The sequence below is a fragment of the Pan troglodytes genome, chromosome 10, assembly GCF_028858775.2.
Source record: "Pan troglodytes isolate AG18354 chromosome 10, NHGRI_mPanTro3-v2.0_pri, whole genome shotgun sequence".
In the NCBI taxonomy this organism is placed as follows: Eukaryota; Metazoa; Chordata; class Mammalia; order Primates; family Hominidae; genus Pan; species Pan troglodytes.
In genome coordinates, this window is record NC_072408.2 from 115253631 (window position 1) to 115268797 (window position 15167).

Here is a 15167-nt window from a genome sequence, read left to right on the forward strand (position 1 = left end):
TCAAGGGCAGGGGAGAATACATGTATCACTTAGGGTGGAGTGGGAACAAATCACAATGGTGGAATGTCATCAGTTAAGGCTATTTTCACTTCTTTTGTGCATCTTCAGTTGCTTCAGGCCATCTGGATGTATACATGCAGGTCACAGGGGATATGATGGCTTAGCTTGGGCTCAGAGGTCTGACATTACCACATATGCAGCCCATAGCCTGGTGTTCACCAAAGGGGCCAGTCAAAAATTTCCAGCATACTTGAAGCTATTGAAAACCACATATGTGCAAAGTATATGCAAGATAAGTATTTATAGTAAATGTATATACCTTCTGTTCTGAATAATATACTGTATTTCAATGACGGTCTATTAAGTATTTAGAAATGACACTGGACACATACAATGGAAAATATCCTGAAGAAACGATGGTTATCACAAGGTCTCCCACTTTCTTATCCAGAACAGCTTGTACTTTTTTAGGAATGAAATTTTAAAGACATTGTTCTGTGAGTTCAAGAAATGGCCTTTTCCATACCAGGGTTATGAGCTATTCTGCTTATAAACTACTCTGGGTGTGTACACTTCTCTTAGATCTTTAGAAACATCTCACAGTTCAATGAAAGATAGTTTATACCCAAAATAAACACCCTTGTTATGTTAAAAATAAAAAAAGAAAGGAAATGCAAAACTACATACAGGCAGATGTATATGTGTGCAAATGCATTAAAAAAAAAAACCTTCAAGAATACACTCCAACCTGTTAAAAAGTGAGCACCTCTGGAGAGAGAGGAAGTAGAACTTGAACTTCGTAGGCCAAGCACAGTGGCTCACGCCTGTAATCCCGCCACTTTGGGAGGCCGAGGCAGGCAAATCACCTGAGGCCAGGAGTTCAAGATCAGCCTGATCAACATGGAGAAACACCATCTCTACTAAAAAAAAAAAAAAATACAAAAAATTAGCTGGGCGTGGTGGTGCATGCCTGTAATCCCAGTTACTTGGGAGGCTGAGGCAGGAGAATCACTTGAACCTGGGAGGCAGAGGTTGCAGTGAGCCAAGATCACACCATTGCACTCCAACCTGGGCAACAAGAGTGAAACTCCGTCTCAAAACAACAACAACGACAACAACAACAGAACTTGAACTTCATATTCTATGCAAAAAAGGAAAAAATCTAAGAGAAAAAAAAAAGAATACATAGGAATATGGTTTCTCAATTTAAAAACATCCCCCTTCCAACACCATCTTCCATCCCTAACATTCTTTTTTTTTTTTTTTTTTTTTGAGGTGGAGTCTAGCACAAACTTGGCTCCGTGTAACCTCCGCCTCCCAGATTCAAGTGATTCTCCTGCCTCAGCCTCCCAAGTAACTGGGATTACAGGCATGCACCACCACGCCCCGCTAATTTTTTGTATTTTTAGTAGAGATGGGGTTTCTCTATGTTGACCAGGCTGGTCTTGAACTCCTGATCTCAAGTGATCCGCCCGCCTCAGCCTCCCAAAGTGCTGGGATTATAGGTGCAAGCCACCACGCCCGGCCCATCCCTGTCATTCTTAATAAGAAGATAGATTTAGGACCTAATTTTAACTATTCAGAAAGCTTTTAGATGTATGCCTTGCTTAGGTTTCTCTGGCAACTCCCCAAGCCTGCATCAGCTTAGCATCTAATCCATTGAGATCTCCCTATGGGGCTGAGGTCCCTGTCACAGGGTGCCCTAAATACAGAGAAGGCCTAGGTGAAATTTACACATGACACAGTTATGGTCTTGCGTGATATTTCACTTTTGTCTTTTTGTAAACCTTGATTTATTTTGCTTCCCTTGGCACATTATCTCCCTTTCCAGATATTTTTGCAATGGATATTGTATTCTTCAAGACTTTCTTGACTGCGAATGGGAGAAACTAAATTAGCCAAAGGTGGAATTCATTATAAGTATTCAATAAATGTTTGTTGTTGCTGCTGTCCGGCTGTTGTTATTGAAGGCAGGATTTGCCTGGGGTTTGGGAACAGCTGGATCCAGGAATTTGTACATTCTCAAGAAATTTCTTAATCTCTATCTGCTGCTTCTCTCTGCTCCTGTTTCAATGAAGTCGCTTTCACTTGTGAGACTCAAGTCAAACCAAGTTTAGCAAAAAAAAAAAAGTAGGGAGGAAATACTGGCTCAGATAACTGAAAACCCCGGAGGCTAGCTTCAGAAACTACTTCATATTGGTGCTAAAACTATGTAAATTACATAATCACCCAGGAAGCAAGGGCGTGCAGCCAGATCTATCGAACCAAATGAACACAGAGTGGGAAAAGAGTCATCCCTGCAAAGGTAAATCTGGGTTTTGTCACCCAAAAAAAGGTAGAAATAACACACACACCCCAGTCTTCTCTCTCTCTATTCTCTTCTCTCTTTCTCTCTCCCACTCTCCCTCTCTCATTTTGCCCTCTCTTGCTTGGAAACTGGCTTCTTCTGGCATTCTGATCTTTATGATAGGAAATAATGTCTGCCAAGAGATCCCAAATCCCAAATTAGCCTGACTCTCTCCATTTCAAGCCCAAAAGACTCAGTGAAGGGTCTGGTATCAGTTATCTACTGCTGCACAATGAATTACCCAGAAACGGTAAGGCTTACAACAACACCATTTGTTATCTCACTTCGTGTCTTGCAGGTCAGGAATCCAGGGGCAGCTTAGCTGGGTGGTTATGGTTCAGTGTCTCCCATGCCAGAAATCATCTTATGAAAAAAAAAAAAATAGAATTATGCGACCCCAAACTCACTATGCCAAAGGGAAAGTTAAGCTTGGGAATTGAGCCACCAATACTGTCTTCCTTTTGTTCCCAAACACACAGCTGGAATTTCACAACCCAAACCATGAGCTCATTTCCTCTACTCCCTCTTTTCGTGTTTATCTTATGTAAAATGTAGATTTACTGAGAGGGAGATAATACATAATTGACTTTTTCCTCTACTCCCTCTTTTCACATGTATAATGTTGATTGATTGATTGACTGATTTTTTTGAAACAGAGTCTTGTTCTGTTGCCCAGGCTGTAGTGCAATGACACAATCTTGGCCCACTGCAACCTCCACCTCCAAGGTTCAAGCGATTCTCCTGCCTCAGCATCCTGAGTAGCTGGGATTACAGCTACACACCAGATAAGTTTTGTATTTTTAGTAAAGACAGGGTTTTGCCATGTTGGCCAGGCTGGTCTGGAACTCCTAGCCTCAAGTGATCCACCTGCCTCAGCCTCCCAAAGTGCTGGGATTACAGGTATGAGCCACTGTGCCCCGCCTAAAATTTAGATTTATTGAGACTAATCAGGGCTTCACAAGAATGTAACCATCTACCTCACTGCATATCTCCCTCCCTTCCTCTCCCGCCTCCCACTCCTTGCTCTTTCTCCTTTAAATACCAAAGTGCACACAAAGCCCCCTTTGGAGAAAAGCAGAGATCACAGATGCTCCTCCGATTTCTGTTTTTCCAGGGTGCATCCTCAACCTTGGCTAAATAAACCTCTAATGGCCTCAGTCACTTTTTGGTTAACAATCGGAATGCTGTTAACTGGGGCTGGAGAATCCATTTCCAGAAGAAGTCACTCACATGGCTGGAAAGCTCCTGCTGGCAATGGCAGATCCTCTCCATGTGGGCCTCTCCACGGGAGGCTGGAGCCTCTGCACAACATGGCAGTTGGCTTCACCTGCAGGGAGTGATCTGAGAAACAGAACATAGCCTGAAACAGATTTGGACTGAAAATAATAAACAAATCAATATTTAAATATTTTTTTAAAAGACAGAAAACATCTGGCAGAAACTATCCTTTTATGATCAGCCTCGGACATCACATACCATCATTCTATTAATTTAAAGCAAGTCCGTAAGTTCAGCCCATGTTTTATGAAAGGGAGAGCTTCACCTTTTGAAGGAAGGAGTATCAAAGAACTTGTGACTATGTTACAGGACCCCACCACTTACCCAAAGTCAGTGGTTTCCTCACTATAGTCCCTTCTGTGGAAGCCAGAAATATGTTACAGGAAAGCAGTCCCAGCACAGACCCCAAGAGACAATTCTTGGATCTCGCGCAAGAAAGAATTCAGGGTGAGTCTGCAGCGCAAAGTAAAAGCAAGTTTATTAAGAAAGTAAAGTGGTGAAAGGACAGCTACTCCATAGACAGAGTAGGACATTCCTGAAAATAAGAGGAGGAACACATCCACCCTAGGTACAATGTTTGTATATATGGGGAGATGTGCTCCAAGGGTTTGTGATAGAGGATTTTCTTAATGACTATATTTTGCAAGAATCGATATTATTATCTTTAAAGCAAAATTAGGAATGCCTGTGTTCTCCAGATATCAGGATATCTGGACACTCCCAAGTCTGGGTCTGTTAGTAAACATTATTAATTTGTTCCCTTAACCGTAAACATCTAGAGGCTCGGAATGCCAAACTTTCTGAGGACGCAGCCCAGCAGGTCCCAGTCTCATTTTCCAGCCCTCACTCAAGATGGAGTCGCTGTGATTCAAACGCCTCTGACAGATATATTTTTAAACCAACACAGGCCTAATTAGTCTTTCTTGGGTCAAGTGTTTTCCTTTAAAACAATCAACTGTGACCAGAGGCAGGGTTATACTATAACAATGGCTGCTCCCTCTACAATCTTGCAGATTTGGGTGGAAAAAAAGATTTCTAGAAAGGGGGATGCACAAACAGAGAAAAAGAACTCTTTTCCTCCAGCTCCAGAAAGAAAAATCCCAGAGGAGGATTCTGATGGGCTCAGCTTGCATCATATGCCTCTTCCAAGAGCCATCAATCACTGTGGCCAGGGGCAGGAAGTAATGCTGAAATATGAGAATGCAGGAGGGGTTCCAGGTGGTCACTCATTACCATCTCCACTGTGTGACTTCAAACCATGCCACTTAATCTTTTTATGTCTTAGTCTCAGCATCTGCTAAATAGAGATTAGAAAGCCTTGTACATAGAGTTGTTATGACTATTAAATTAGATGATATCTGTGAAGCATAATGTCTAGCTACAAAAAAAAAAAGCCTATTAAGATTCTTAAGTATTTAAAATTCATCTCAAAATGGCATTTATTTTTATTTTACTTTATTTTGTGTGTGTGTGAAGGAGTCTCGCACTGTCACCCAGACTGGAGTGCAGTGGCGCGATCTCGGCTCACTGCAACCTCCATCTCCCAGATTCAACCAATTCTCCTGCCTCAGCCTCCCTAGTAGCTGGGATTACAGGCACCCGCCACCATGCCCAGCTAATTTTGTGTGTGTGTATTTTTAGTAGAGATGGGGTTTCACCATGTTGGCCAGGCAGGTCTCGAACTCCTGACCTTGTGATCCGCCCACCTCGGCCTCTCAAAGTGCTGGAATTACAGGCGAGAGCCACCATGCCTGGCCTATTTTTATTTTTTTATTTTTTGAGAAGCATCTCTCTGTCACCCAGGCTGGAGTACAGTGGCACAATCACAGCTCACTGCAACTTCTGCCTCCCAGGTTCAAGCCATTCTCCTGCCTCAGCCTCCTGAGTAGCTGGGACTACAGGTGCACATCACCACGCTCGGCTAATTTTTGTAATTATTTTTATTATTATTATTATTTTTGAGACAGAGTCTCGCTCTGTCACCCAGGCTGGAGTGCAGTGGCACGATTTCGGCTCACTGCAACCTCCAGCTCTGGGGTTCCAGTGATTCTCCTGCCTCAGCCTCCTGAGTAGCTGGGATTACAGGCACGCGCCATGATGCCTGACTAATTTTTGTATTTTTAGTAGAGACGGGGTTTCACCATGTTGGCCAAGCTGGTCACGAACTCCTGACCTCAAGTGATTCGCCTACCTCAGCCTCCCAAAGTGCTGGGATTACAGGTGTGAGCCACCGTGCCTGGCCACAAATTGGCATTTTTTTAAAAGCAATTTATAATTGGAAAGTCTCAGGGCTCACTCTTCACTTCTAATTCTCATAATCCTTACTTTCTCATTGTGGCTGACTTCATCCACAAACAGGCTTTCCTTGGGAGAACAAAATAGCTGCAGTAGCTCCAGGTCTCATGTTTGACAACCTATGGAATCTATGGACATGAATTGCCTTTCTCCATACTCACAAGGAAGAGTTTTGACATTCAGTCAGATTGGCTGACTTCAGTCACCTGTCCACTTCTGAATCAATCACTCTGTCCAGAGGAGGGGGTCTGGGGGCAGAGAAATGGAATGCTGATTGGCTTAAACCAATCACAATCCACCCCTGATGACTGAGGATGGAGTCAATCTCCCAGGAGCACAAGGGATACAAGAGAGGGATGATATGAAAATCAGGTCGTATAACGAAAGAGGGTAAGAGAGGGTGGGTGCTGTAGGCCAGAGTCAGCTGGCCTGCCAAACCCAGCCTGCTATTGTAAATAAAATTTTATTGGAACTTAGCCACAGTCATTCATCTATACATTTGTCTATAGCTGCTTTTGTGGTACAATGACAGGATTAAATAGTTGCAACAGAGACCATATGGCTGCAAAGTCAAAAATCTTTACTACTGGGGCCTTTACAGAAAAAAGGTTGCAGATCCCTGCATGTAGGCAAGCATACAACTTCCACTGCAGTCGTATTCAAAACACATTTTCCTCCCTCCTCCCAGTCCTTCTCTGTTGAGATACATCACGACAAATCAGCAGAGCAGGCATCTGTCGGCAGAAGAATCCTCCCAGGGTCCATCAACTCCTACCCCATTGCCAATGAGTAAACACACAGCCTGTGGAATCACATCAGGCAGAGGACTGGTTTGAGAAGAGATTTTGTGGCTGCTGGAGCGTACGGGCTCTGTCTCCATTACCCATCACGGAACTTCACCATTCAAAGATCAATGACGTGCAGCCTAGATGATGCTGGCAAGCCAGGAGCTGTGGATCCCGATTTTTCCTCCATGATAAATGGGGAGCAATCTCCAGGAGCTCTAGCCTGGAAGACAGCCCTAGTCAAATTACTTTATCGCCCAGCTGAGAGATGGCCAGCTTGGAGGAGGTGTACTCAAGCAGCATGCTAACTAGACTCAACATCAGCACATAGACCCCTCCTCAGAGCAGCACTCTCCTCCCTCCTCTTTCCCACCAAAGAGCAGAAGAATTCCACCCTGACATTGGCTTATGGAAGCTGCTCTCCCTGACACTTCCATAGTAAATAAGATCAGGGGTCTATGTAGTTCCCACTCACTTCACATACACATATCTGAGATCACTGCTTTCAAGCTTGCCAAGTGGCAGAGAACTTGTACATCATGGAGTCCTTGCAGACACTCAAAATGCTGGTATATCATGCTTAAAATAAACTTCTAGTGCAAAGACTAAGTGCACAGGAATTAGAGATAGGCAGAACAGGATTTAGATCCCAGCTCTGCAACTTACCATGGGCAAGTGTCTTAGTTCAAGATCCTTCAGAAACTTACTTTAAGACAAGGGTTCAAGTGCACATAGTTGATTTAGAAAGTGACCTCAGGAAGCACCACAGGGGAGTGGGGAAGAGGAGGAACAAATAAAGGGTGTGTATCAAGGAAGCTGTCACTGGAGATGAATTCTGCTGGAGAACCAATGTTAAACACTGCCTCAATGGTAACTCATCCAAGCAGCAAGGGAACTGGGGTATTAATACTCCAATTCCCATATGTTATTATTTAAGGGATGCTGCCAGAGGCATTAACCCCCTTGCACTTCTGGCCTATTATGTATGGGGGATCTGGTGGCCAAAGAGAGCCCTTGGGCAAAGTGCTGCCAATGCTAGGAGATGGAAGTTCTGCCCGTGGCCTCGGAAATGGTAAAACCCAAGGGTGTAGGAGTGGGGCTTGAAGGGGCATCAACAACATATGCTACAGCAAGCAAGCTAATCTCTCTAAGACTCAAGTTTCCTCATCTACAAAATATAAATTACTTGTAGCAAATAATATCTAATATCATGGGGTTGCTTTGAAGGGTAAAGTCAATACTGCAAGTTAACATATTCAGCACAGTGTGTGGCACTAGTAAACATCTAATAAATAATAGTTATGCTTATAAAACATCACCTGCAAAAGGAAATGTGTAATAAATGCCATGCTCATTTTCCAATCAACTCTGAGCCCCCAACCTATGGAGTTGGCAAGAAATCAATCTCCCTGTTTTGAGGTGGTCCTTCTACCTCCCTAAGGTCACATTAGAATCTGAGAGGTTTAACTTGGGGCCAGGAAACAAAGGATAAGCTCTGGACTTCAGTTCCCCATGACCTTACTGGTGAGTTTATAATCCAACTCTGCAGAATCCATTAAGTTTGGCCACAGGAATCTTTGTGGAGGCTGGGGGGCCTGGTACCCAGGGTCCAGCTTCTTTCAGCGTACCCCAGGCATTCCACACCTCCCCATCCTGACCACCAGTGGGGGTCCAGCCACCTCCCCAGGATCCCAGGAGAGAGTGGATTGAGGCATCTGCCGATCTCCTACCCCACTGTTGTTGAGGGATCTCCCTCCTCACTCATTGTTTGTGCCTCTTCCCCACTCCTCAAAGTCACTCATCTCCCTATCTTTTGAGCCATAAGCCAAGGGCTGCAAGCTGAAGGGCAAACAGAATGGTTCAAGTTCCCTGAGATTACAGAGTGCCTTCTTGGAACTGGGCTCTGCAGCTCCTGGCTGCCAGTATTATCTAGGATGTACATCACTGATCTTTGAATGGTAACATTCTGTGATGGGTAATGGAGTCAGAGCCTATGCACTCCTGCAGCAGCCCCGAAAGCTCTCATCTACCAGTCCTCTGTCTGATGTGAATCCACAGGCTTCATATTTAGGTCATTGGCTATGGAGTAGGTTTTGATGGACCCTGGGAGAATTCTTCTGCCTGCAGATAACTGCTCTTCTAGTATGTTGCAATGTTCTAACAAGACAGAAGAGGAAAGAGTAAAAGAAACATTTATTGAGTACCACTTGTAGCAGACATTGCATGTCCACCTACCCAGCACTCCTCTTTCCCCTTCTTAATATTATGCAGCAGAGGAGAATTTATAAACAACTTCCATCCATTCTGAGTCTTTTCCTGTAACAAAACAAAACACAAATTAATGGTGTTGCAATGAATTATCCTGTCACATAAAATTTTGTGCTAAATCAACTATCATATCAAATTGTGATATAAGCTAATAGCAAGAGCCAATGATCTGATGAGAAAAGGATGAAAGAAAAAGCCAAAACTATAAATTCTATTCATTCAGGGTTTTGTTGGGGTATTTTTTCTGTGAATTACAAAGAGACACATTAATTTCTGAAGAGTGTAAGCAGTAAGCAGAGAAGATATTCCATTCTAGAGACACACTCATGCTTTGAGAAACAGAGTTTATGTTATGTCTCTAGGAGTGGCCAAATGTCTGGCTTTTCAAAATGAACACAAGTAGTTCCTTTTCCCAAGGGGATGAGAGAGTGACCCAGGAAAATATAACCTTGCCTCATCCCCAGCAAAGGTAACAAATGCATGGAAATTTAACACAGATAATTTGCTGCTATTTGGGGCTTTCATATAGCCCCAAATTTTACCTCATTTGTTACTATGCAAGGCTGAAAGTTTCAGAAACTCAAATCAAACTGATTTAAGCCTAAAGGGGGATTTACTGGCTGGTATAACTTGAAAGTTCAGGTGCAGCTTCATCCAGGTGCTCAAAAGACAGAATCAAGATTTGGTTCTTCTCTCTTTTTTGTCTCTGTTGGCTTCACTCTCAGGTACGTGTTTCCCCCAGCATAACAAAATAAATGACAGCAGCTCCTGGCTTACATCCCACTAGCTCAGACCCAGCAGAAGAAGAATGCCTCTTTATCAGGATATCTCTCACAAGTCCTGGAATTCACTCTGATTGGATCGGCAGGAGTCATGTACCTTCCCTGAACCTTGTTGTGGCTTGGGATGCAATAAGTCCTCTGACTGGCCAAAGCTAAAATCTTCAGGGGCGTGTGAACCAGAGCAACTCCATCTTAAATAGGACCTGGGTAAAATGAGGCTGAGACCTACTGGGCTGCATTCCCAGATGGTTAAGGCATTCTTAGTCACAGGATGCGATAGGAGGTCGGCACAAGATACAGGTCTTAAAGACATTGCTGATAAACCAGGTTGCAGTAAAGAAGCCAGCTATAACCCTCCGAAACCAAGATGGCGACGAGAGTGACCTCTGGTCGTCCTCACTGCTACACTCCCACTGTGAAAGCCCCAAATGGCAGTTTACAAATGGCATGGCAACCACAGGCAGTTACCCTATATGGTCTAAAAAGGGGAGACAAGAATAATCCACCCCTTGTTTAGCATATCATCAAGAAACAACCATAAAAATGGGCAACCAGCAGCCCTCAGGGCTGCTCTGTCTACGGAGCAGCCATTCTTTTATTCCTTTACTTTCCTAATAAACTTGCTTTCACTTTAATCTATGGACTCACTCTGAATTCTTTCTTATGTGAGATCCAAGAACCCTCTCTTGGGGTCTCTATTGGGACCCCTTTCCTATAACAAAATTGCCTACCCAGGGAGCCAGGAATGGGGCTAATCTACACCACATTAAGTCAGAGGTCAGGAAAGCTAGCTCAATACATCAGATAGATGATACCAGCAGAAGGGCCACACACAACTGATGCCCCTGCAGGATCCCCAGCTATCATTTGATTTTCAAAATGACCCCCAATGTGATTATTTGGGTTTTTTACTCTTTTTTCATCTCGAAGTTATACACACACATTGTAATAATTACCTCCATTATATAGACTAAGAAACCGAGGCTCAGAGAACCAAGTAACACCCGAGTTCTCCTAATCAAACAAGGAGGAGCTGGGACCCAAACTCTCCATCTGTGTGACTCCAAAGTGAAGTCTGCCCAGGGTCTTTTCTGTAAATGTCCATTTATAGACCAATGAGTTTTTTTCGGGATTGTTCAAAGTCTTCTACTGTATACACAAACCAAAGATACCAGTGGCATTCCTGTCCCCTCACTCCCACATCCCAGGGCAAGCAAATTTCAGGAGCCCATTTGCCACCAACCTCAGTGCTTTGCTGATGTCAGGCAAGAAACGCAAAATATATTCTGCCTGTCATTCTAGTCACCTCTTCCTGTCCAACCCACATCCTAAAAACAGGCAAACAGGATTGCCATAGTCAACTCAGTGTGGTTGAAGGGCATTTCAAGGCTCCATATCCAGAGTGTAGCCTGAGGTCCCCTCTCTAGAGAACGGAGTGATAGAAGATACCAATAGCATTATACTAGGGTGTCCCCTTCACCTAGAAAATCCACTTCTGAACATTTACCCTAAAAAAAATAATCAGAGATGTGAACAATCATAGATATACAGATATCTTCTGAAATATATGCTCAGAGTGCCCACAACAGATTACCCTGGGCACTTGTTAACAAGGGGCATTAGGCTGTGGTTCACACCTCCAATCCCAGCACTTTGGGAGGCCAAGGCAGACAGATCACCTGAGGTCAGGAGTTCAAGACCAGCCTAGCCAACATGGTGAAACCCCTGTCTCTACTAAAAATACAAAAATTAGCCAGCGTGGTGGCACACACCTGTAATCCCAGCCACTCGGGAGGCTGAGGCAGGAGGATCGCTTGAACGCAGGAAGCGGAGGTTACAATGAGCTGAGATCGCGCCATTGCACTCTAGCCTGGGCAATGGAGTAAGACTCCATCTCAAAAAAAAAAAAAAAAAGTTAGGGGGACATTAGCTGGGCAAAGGGTGCGGGTGGGACAGGACCTCTGCATTCCACTCAACACCTGCAAAATCAGAATTTCCTAAGCTGTGGCATCCAGCCTCAGTTCAAGTCTGCAGTGAGCGATAATCACACCACTGCACTCCAGCCTGGGCAACAGAGCAAGACATCGTCTCTGAAAAAAAAAAAAAGTAGGGGGGAGGGTGGGATCCCTGCATTCCACTCACACCTGTGAAATCTCCTAAGATGACTCCCAGTGATTCTGGCCTCCCGCTGTGTCCCTGGTATTCACACCCACCTTGTTATAGTCTCCTCCCACCTTGAACAGGCCCGGCCTCTGTAACTAATGCAATGGCATATTGCAGAAATGACAGAGCGCCGTCTGAGGTTAAGTCATAAAAGCCTTGTCTTGCTTTCTCTTGGGTCACTCTTTGTGGGGGAAAGTCAGCCGCCATGTCATGAGGACACTCAAGCAACCCTATAGAGAATTCTGCAGGTCCAGGAGCTGGATTCTGCCAACAGCCAGCACAGATCTTGTGAGAGAGCTGCCTTGGAAATGGATCCTCCAGCCCCAGTTGAGTCTGAACCACATCTTGACTCCTGAGAGACCTCAAGCCAGAAGCAACCAGCTAGGACACTCCCTAATTCCTGACTCTCAAAACCTCTGTGAGACAAATGAATAGTCATTGTTTCACGCTGCTAGGTTTGGGGGTAATTCGTTATTAAGCAGTAGTTATTACACAGGGTGAGCCCAGGATCTACATGTTTACAGGCTCCTTGGGAAAGTCAGATACACTGAAGCCACTGGAGGCCAAGGATGTCCCTGCAACATTGTTTAGATTCAGAAAGTAACATTGGTGCCCCCTAGGGGATTAGAGAAGCAAATTACAGTCTACCTGCAGGATGGCCAACAATGCACATAGGAGACAGCTAGTACCTACCTTATCTTTTTTCAAAGGCTGCCGAGCATTTATGACATATTGAATACAAAATCAGTTCACATGCACAATGCAAAATATAATCCTATTTTTGTTCCATATAGAGCATTATTATATAATCCCTCATGTCCCAGGCCTTAGCCTGAGATGTGTGTGATTATATAATAGTCTTTTACTCCTTGAAGAAGTTCTTGTCACTCCTAAATTATTAAGGTGCAAGCCCACAGCAGCCTAATGGCTTGGAATTAGCCCCAGCTATTTCTGAGGTTTCCGCAGGAATCCTTTTACCTGAGCTCAGGAATGTGCCCACGGGTCCTTCTGGTGTTGACATCCTGCTGTGCCATTGCTGTGGTCTGCTGCGGCAGCTCCCACCCCCAGCCCAGGAGGCAGGATGGCTCACATTCACCCACATGGGGATACAGGCCCTTACAAATATCCAAGTGAGACCAGGATGTAGTTATTTGTTTCACACATATAATACATAAAAACAATCCCACTGTAAAAACTGGCTTTAAAGGAGGGGAAAATAGAGGCAATCGAGTGTAATAGTTCAAGGTCTGACTCCACCTTTTACTTAAATCAGGCACGTTTGCCTCATGTCTTTACGGTCCCACTGCGCTGAACAATTCTAGGGCCACAATTCCTATTGTATTCCTTGTATAGAGCACCCCCTGGAGTCATGCCTTTATTTCCTCATCTGTAACATGGGGATTATAATCACAACTCATAGGGTCATTATTAGCATTGAGCAAGTAAATTCACGTAAAGCCCCTCAACAGTGCCTGGCCCAGAGTGGGCACTCAACAAACGTCACATCTTAATTACCACCATCATTATTCATATATACTCCACACATATAATTCCACTGCCCTCCCTAGAGGCAGCTCCATTTATTAAGTGGGCACACTTGTAGAATTTTTCTGTGCATTTACATACATAGATTTTGGCACTGATTTTTTTCTTGTATGAATAGAATTGTTCCCTGTTCTCAGCCATATGTGTCAGAGAAGCTTCCATGTCTGTGTGCATAGATCGGCCTCACTCTAGTGCAGATATGCCAAGCTTTATCTAACAGTCCCCACTTGTCCAGTACTTTGCTTATTTCCAGTTTTATGCTATTGCACACAAGTTGCAAAGAACATTGCTACATGCTTCTTTGTCCATCACACTAGTATTTCTTTAGATGAGATTCCTAGAAGTGATAATTCTGGGGTAAAGGATATTTGCATTTAAAATGTTGATAGATCCTCAGCCTGTCGGGTGCTACTACAGACAACAGAATAAGAGGAGAGATGTAGTACCATGAAGATTAATTTAAAATTATTGCTAAGAGTGGTTGCTAAGACTCAACATCCAAGCGCTTTACTTGGAACTTCCTGCGTAAACACTCACCCTGCACGGAGGATGTTCTGGGAAAATTGCCACACCTCCAAGTTCCCACCCAGCTCATCTGAACCAAGAGAAGTGGGGAATAAGCCTTCCTGTCTAGTAGACCCACAATACCCCCTGGAGAAACATGGGAACATCTCTCCTCCAAAGGATATCCCACCATCACCCCGTAGTCCAAACAAGACAACCACATAGGCCAGGAGGGCAAGTCCAAGTCTGCTCATTGGATTTGGTACATTACTACTGGAAGGGAGACCAACCTTGGAGACCAGGGTACTCCTTACCAGACGTGGCACTTCTCTCCAGCCTCAGGTGAGAGCAAGAGCAAGCCTGCATATCCCTTCTGCCACCATCTGGTCCTCAATCCTCAACTCCAGCAAGCAAATGCTTGGATGAGAATGCACACCCTGTCTCCCAAGAGCAAACAAGTGCGTTCAGGCCTGGGGCAGCCAAACTCTAAGTTTAGAAACAGATTTTGCTCCAACCCTGCAGGGGCATGTTCTACCAACAAACACAGTTTGCTTTAGGTTCCCTTTAGAATACTTAACTGCTCCATCTGCAGCTTCAGTATTTGAGCTTTCAGGGCATCCCCAAGAACCGTGGATAGTTATTTTGCTTATTTTCTTCTCACCAAGTGCTCACACCCAGAATCAAGGGATGGTCCTGCTCAAAGGTAAATTCCAGTCCCCTTCCCAGAAAACAGAAAATACATGTAACATTTTAAACGAGGGTTTTACAAGCTTTGGGGGAAAAATGTAGAAGCAGATTCTACTCCAGGAACCCTACTAAATATGCATTTATAATTTTGCATTCATTTAACAATATTTACCAAGCATTTGCTACATGCCAGACCTTCTTCCAGGTGCTGAGGACACAAGGGTAGGTAAAGCAAGTCAGGACACTACAGACAGTCCCCAGCTTATGATGCTTTGATTTTTTCATTTTATGATGGTGAGAAAGCAATAGGCATTCAGTACATTCCTTGATTCACAATGGGGTCACATCCATATTGTAAATCGAGGAGCATCTGTATAGGGATTAGATTCTAGTGTGCACATGCATAGAAAAAAAGGGCAAGAGAATATTTTTAAAGTGATAATGGTTATCCCTGAGGATTGCAATAATAGAGATCTTAATTATTTTTTATGTTTTACGTTGTTTGAAATTTTT

At 44.0% G+C, this 15167-nt stretch overlaps 1 long non-coding RNA gene across 1 annotated transcript in view; it reads right to left on the reverse strand.

The window, feature by feature from the left end:
* Positions 1-1781: 1781 nt before the first annotated feature.
* The window catches only part of LOC107967633 (uncharacterized), a 54025-nt gene continuing 40639 nt past the window's right edge, over positions 1782-15167 (reverse strand). The window contains exons 4-7 of the long non-coding RNA XR_008538568.2: positions 8941-9021; positions 3950-4078; positions 3578-3688; positions 1782-2710 (exon numbers count right to left, since the gene is read on the reverse strand). This is a non-coding gene — a long non-coding RNA (uncharacterized LOC107967633). The remainder of the gene's footprint in view (positions 2711-3577; positions 3689-3949; positions 4079-8940; positions 9022-15167) is intronic.